The following is a 5676-nucleotide window of genomic DNA, read 5'->3' as shown; positions in this document are numbered from 1 at the left end:
TTCAATATCCATTACTTGGAAGGATTTTGATATGAGGCAGCGAAAGTGAATTGTATTGCTTAATGAACATGATTGTACGATCAGGGTGATCGTAAAATTTGTTCTAGCTGAAGCACTTGGTGAGAAGACTACAGTAAGATTAATATCTGGCACGTTTGCCAAGAGTATCATTTTGTGGATTGAAAACCAACGGAAGAAAAATTAAGAATGGAAGATCGAGAAGAAGTTATACTTGTTAAGTAACAAGTTAGTACATTTACTCCAGTGTTGAGTAACAACCTTTCCCAGACAGTGCAACACTACTTATTTGTTTTATGGAAAAGAGAATTGGATTACGGAACTGCTAAGTTTCTTAAGTATGTTGGTTGTGCAGTTTCCGAAGTAACGCCATAAGGACCATGAAATGTGTCACGTGAGTCGGTTTTTGATGACTTGTGAATGGAATGTTTCTGGGTAGAGAAAGATTCGATCGAGAAAGAGTTTTAGTAGACCCTGAGACTATGGATGAGTCTCCTTAAAGTATTCAGGTGATTAAGTTAACCTGAAGTAATCAGGAATGGCAAAAGAGATCAACAGATGGATATGCCACTAATCAAGTGTATAAGACAGATGGTTTTATATTTTCGAAGTTTTCACCTTGGAAAAGTGTGATTCGGTCTGGATAGGAAGGCAAGTTAAATCCTAGGTGAACCGAATTTTATGTGATCATCGAAGGGTTGGTGAAGTTGAATACAGATTTAAATGGCTTCCAGAGTTGTTGTAAGTACATGATGTGTTTCATGATTCGATATTTTGGAAAATTCACCACGAGCAGAAATGGCGAGAATTGGAAAGGAGACAAGATAAGATTTAGACACATCAGACCATTTTTGATCACTAAAGGAATCAATAAAGTTGCATACAAGTGGTGATGTCTTCAGAGTTGGCTAAGGTACTTAATGTATTTTGGGTTCGATACGTTGTCACTAGGTGGTAGATTCGTCACATGAGATTCTGGTGCAACTATTGAGAATTAAACTGGATTTGATTGATAAGGAACTAAGGACGATTTTGGATTGGAGAAAGGAAGTCCTAAGAATTAAAACAGTGTAAGTGGTAAAAGTTGTGTGAAGAAATTATTCGGTGGAAGAAATTACGTGGGAGAAGAGAATCGGATGAGAGAGATTTACCCGAAGCTATTGTTGGAGTATGGTTGATTTAGTTGGTTGCTGGAATTTCGGGGACGAAATTCTATAAGGTGGGTAGATTGTCACAGCCCGTCCCAAAGTTTTACACTCGTGATTGTAAATTGACGGAATTTCCCTTAAACGTGATTAAGATATGTGAATCATATATTGGTGAAATATATGTTTCTAAGTTATTTGGAGATGGAATTTTATGATTTGGGGTTAGGTAGGACCACACACCTCAAATCCCTCCCTATTTCCCGTACCCTGTCTCTCTCTCTCCTCCCTCACAATCTCTCATTCTCTGTCTCTCTCCCTCTCCTTCGAACTCACACAGACGAGCTCCAAAACCACCCTAAATCTATACCAACGACGGAGTTAAGACCACCATCGAACTCCTGGAGACTCCACGATCACGTAGACACCAATTTCAGGTAAGTTTTACTTCGGAAAACCTAGATTCTAAACTCCCCGTGAAAGTGCACTGTTCATGATCTTCGAATTGACTTTGTTTTAGGACAATCCAAGCTCACAGTGAGCTTAGTGAGGTTCCAAGGAAGCTCGGAGTGCTTCGTTGGAAGTTTTTGGACGTAAAACCACGGAGATCGACAAGTTCAAAGTTTGGCCGGAGCTTTCGAGGCATTTTCCGGCGAATCCCCGGCGAGTTAGGAGTCGAGGTAGGTATCAATCTCTTCGTCTCGTCAAGTACTACAACTTTCCTTTTTGTTTCACTCAATTTCGTTGAGTATTGAAGAAGTTATACTCATTTGAAAAATACCCAGTTTCCGGCGACCTCCGAGGCTTTCGAGGCAGTTTCCGGCCAAACCACGGCGAACTAGGTGTTGTGCAAGGTACCATTCTCTTTGTCTCTTCAAGGGCTACAACTTTCGTTTTTGAATCACTTGATTTCGTTGAGAAATGACAAAGTTATGACAATTTGAAAAAATGCCCGGAAAACGGCCGCCGGAAAAACCAGTCCGGCGACCCAAGGAAGAAGAAGGTGCTACAGTTAAAAAAAAAAAATAATAAATAAAATTATTTTAAAAATATGTCGACGTCCGTGACGTCGAGTAGATCACCGTGGTATACTCATATACCCAATTTGAGCACCGTATGAGAAAGTTATTAAGGATTGTTGGTTAGGTGTTCGAATAACGTTTTATAGTTTTGGTGAAAATGTGAATTGACGATCCGACCGTTGGATCGTTACCAAACTTTGATACGTTGTAATACGTAATATTTGAGGATTATTGGAACTTACGGATTGGGAATCCGAGTTACGGATCTTCCGGAATTGGAATTGTAAGTTCATAAAATAAAATGTTAACCGTCACTTAGTTTTGGAAATTGACGGAGATCCGACCGTTGGATGGTAATGAAATTTTAGGAAGTTGTCCTAGAGGTATATTGTGGACCTCTGGAAGTTATGGATTTAAAATCTGAGTGGCAGATCTTCCGGATCGAACTACGTAGTGACGTATTTTATATAAGTTATATATTCTATCACTATGAATTCTGAGGTTGGAATTAATTATTGTTTTAGGCGCCGATCGTCATGACGCCTTGGCGTATTGTGCTAGGGAGTTGTAGGGCGAACTCCAGGTGAGTGGGCAGTTTTGTTTTCCGTATACATATATACTTGCCGTTTCCCAGAAATTGAAAATGCATGAAATTATGCTTTTAATGAAAATGTATAAAAGTATATGAGATATATTAGTTGAAATGCCATGCATAAAAGTATATGAAAAGTATATAGAAATGTGAATCGAATTGCCATGCATGAAATGATATGAAAAGTATGAATTGAGATATGATGCATATGAATGAATGGTGCGGCGGACGCACAGGTGAGTATCAGGTGAGTATTTAATTACTGTTATGATGATGTTGATATATATTGAGCTCAAATCCTGCACCATGGTTTAGTGCTTATAGTATTCACCGCATCGCACGCTCGCCTTGGATCCAAGTAGATGCTAGTCGTACAGTCCACGCGGAGTGGGTACGACAGGCCAGTCGCGAGAGTGTTAGTGAGATTCCGACTGGTGGGTGACCTTAGATTATGTGCACAGATGATTGATGAGAAAGCACTAGAGCGTAACTTGTGTGCAGAAGGCCGGACGGGTCACAGAGGTGACTCCGGTAGAGTGATAGTGATAGATTTTGAGCTCTAGGTTCAACCGTACAGGGCTATTAGAGGGCCTCCGGTTGATTACTTTCTTGCACCTGATATGATTATTGTTGATGCATCCATATTTAACTGTTGAATTAGACATGGCATGGCATGATTGATAAAGAAAAATGTTGAGATAGTAAAAATGAAGTTTTGAGAATATATATGTATATTTATATTTTACATTTCTGGGAAAGTATACAGGTTTTACGGAGAGGGGTTACAACGTTTTGAGAAATGTTTGGATTTGGAAAAGAATTGTTTTACTGACCCACTCAATTTTGGTTTTGCGCCCCTCCAGGTTCAAGAATCACAAAGGTGTGGTGACTACGAGGAATTCGACGGTGTTCTGACAGATTGGACAAAATTAGGACTCACCTTCGGGTGTATCAACTTATAAATTGTATCTTAAAGCTTCCGTACTGTGCAAATGGTTACGTCACTCTCACGTGACGGCCAGCATGCCCTCCTTCGGGATGGGGTGTGTCAATAATAGAGATACAAGCAAGAATCATTAAGTTCTATGAAAATCATAAGCATTGATGAAGCACTTGTTACTATGATTGCATGAAACTTATGCCAAGAATTTACTTAACGCGATTGAGATCATCAACCTTTACTACTTGTGAATATAAGTCCATAACGATTAGGTGAAATTTCCTTATATCCTAGCATTCAATTTATGCATGATAATTAAGCGTGCACTCTCAACCAACACACACAAATCAATGTAATTCACATAGATAAGTAAATTGAATTCACAACTTATGAAACGCAATTAGAAGTAATCAATTCATATCGCAAGCATAAACATGTATTTCGAATCCCCCCCTAGCCAAGTGATAGGAGCATATTTATGCGCCTTAGTTAGCTAGTTCTTATGCATTTTTGTTATGTTTTCTTCGTTAAAGTAGTCTTTTAAGCTACTTTCATGTGTTTTCAGGTTAAAGGACGTATTACATGAAATGATGCAAGTTGGAGCTTTTGGAGCAAGAAAGTGAGCTTGGATTGAAAAGGACATGCTTGGAACACAAGGTTGGGATGGAATTGAAGAGTTGAAGATTTGAGGCTTGATGTAGGAAATCTAAGCCTAAAAGTTTCCATTTTGGGTTGATCTTTCCTAAACCGGAATTGGCAACCAAAGTTTCTAAAAGTTGGAAGTTTCTATTCTTGGAGGTTTCCATTTTCGTGAGTTTCTATTGTTGGCTTTGGGCTTTTAGACGACCTAAACCCGAACTCCTTGTGGACCCTAAGCCTATGCCGCACCTTTCCATTCTAGAAGGCCTATTTTACAAACCCTAGCCCTAGCCCACTTAATTGCCGAACCCTAGGCCTTTGCTCACTGATTGCTTAACCTATTTTTCTGATGGATTTGTGTTTTAAAGGCCCTAATCTGATTTGCTAGGGTTTTTAAGTGCCTATATATATATTTCTACACCCTAGCCGCTGATGCGTAAATATATAAGCACACAAATTAAACCCTCTTTTTGTCAATTGTAGTAAAGTATGTAAGTAGGGATCGTTCTGGACCGGGGATTAGGAGGGATTGCTAAACACTTGAAAACTGACTTAGAAACGTAAAAACAAAGTTTAAAACACTAGATTAGACTCAAAGAACGCAAAACTAAAGTTTAAAACACTAAAACAAACCAAAAACTCAAAACTGCCTTAAAAACACTTTCTGGGCAGTTTTGAACACAAAGCACCAAATTGGACGAATTTGGGTTTTAACTTGTACCAAAACACTTAAAAACATAAACCAAAACACTTTCTAACTAATCTAGGACTCCAAAATAAATGGGGGTTTGATTTGGACGAAAATAACTAACAAAACAGATTGCAAAGTAAAAACAGAATTGAAAACGATTTTGGGATTTTAAATGGATGATCGATTAGTTAGAGGCTCTTTCTCCACACATGACAAGTATGCAAACGACTCGATTTCCAGTTATTCCTTCGTTGAATTATGAATGACAATGCCCCAAATTAACCGTGACATCACTAGTTAATTCTCAAGTTTTCCTTGTGTTATTGGATTGGATGACATCATTCGACAACCCAAAGCATTCCTTAAAAGTTCCCTACATGACATCATAATAAAGATACAATCAAAGATCATTACGTTCAATGAAAACTATAAGCATTGACAAAACACTTGCAACTATGACATCATGTCACTCATGCTAGGAATTGGACTTAACGCGATCGTGACTAGCGACCTTCACTACACATGAATATAAGTGTGTGACGATTATGTGAAACAACCTTACATTCTAGCAACATATTCATGCAAGCCAATTAAGTGTCGACCCCTAATTAACAAACACAAATAAGTTA

At 38.5% G+C, this 5676-nt stretch overlaps 1 long non-coding RNA gene across 1 annotated transcript; it reads left to right on the top strand.

The window, feature by feature from the left end:
• The first annotated feature begins 1247 nt into the window (after nucleotides 1–1247).
• On the top strand, nucleotides 1248–3832 carry LOC139192072 (uncharacterized). Its single transcript, XR_011575869.1, has 5 exons — nucleotides 1248–1600; nucleotides 1684–1843; nucleotides 1949–2017; nucleotides 2710–2768; nucleotides 3641–3832. It is a non-coding gene; the product is annotated as an uncharacterized lncRNA (long non-coding RNA).
• Nucleotides 3833–5676: the final 1844 nt, after the last annotated feature.

Source organism: Malus domestica, chromosome 15, assembly GCF_042453785.1.
Source record: "Malus domestica chromosome 15, GDT2T_hap1".
NCBI classification, from domain to species: domain Eukaryota; kingdom Viridiplantae; phylum Streptophyta; class Magnoliopsida; order Rosales; family Rosaceae; genus Malus; species Malus domestica.
The sequence above is the reverse complement of the archived record's forward strand: the minus strand, read 5'-3'. Positions and strand labels throughout refer to the sequence as shown.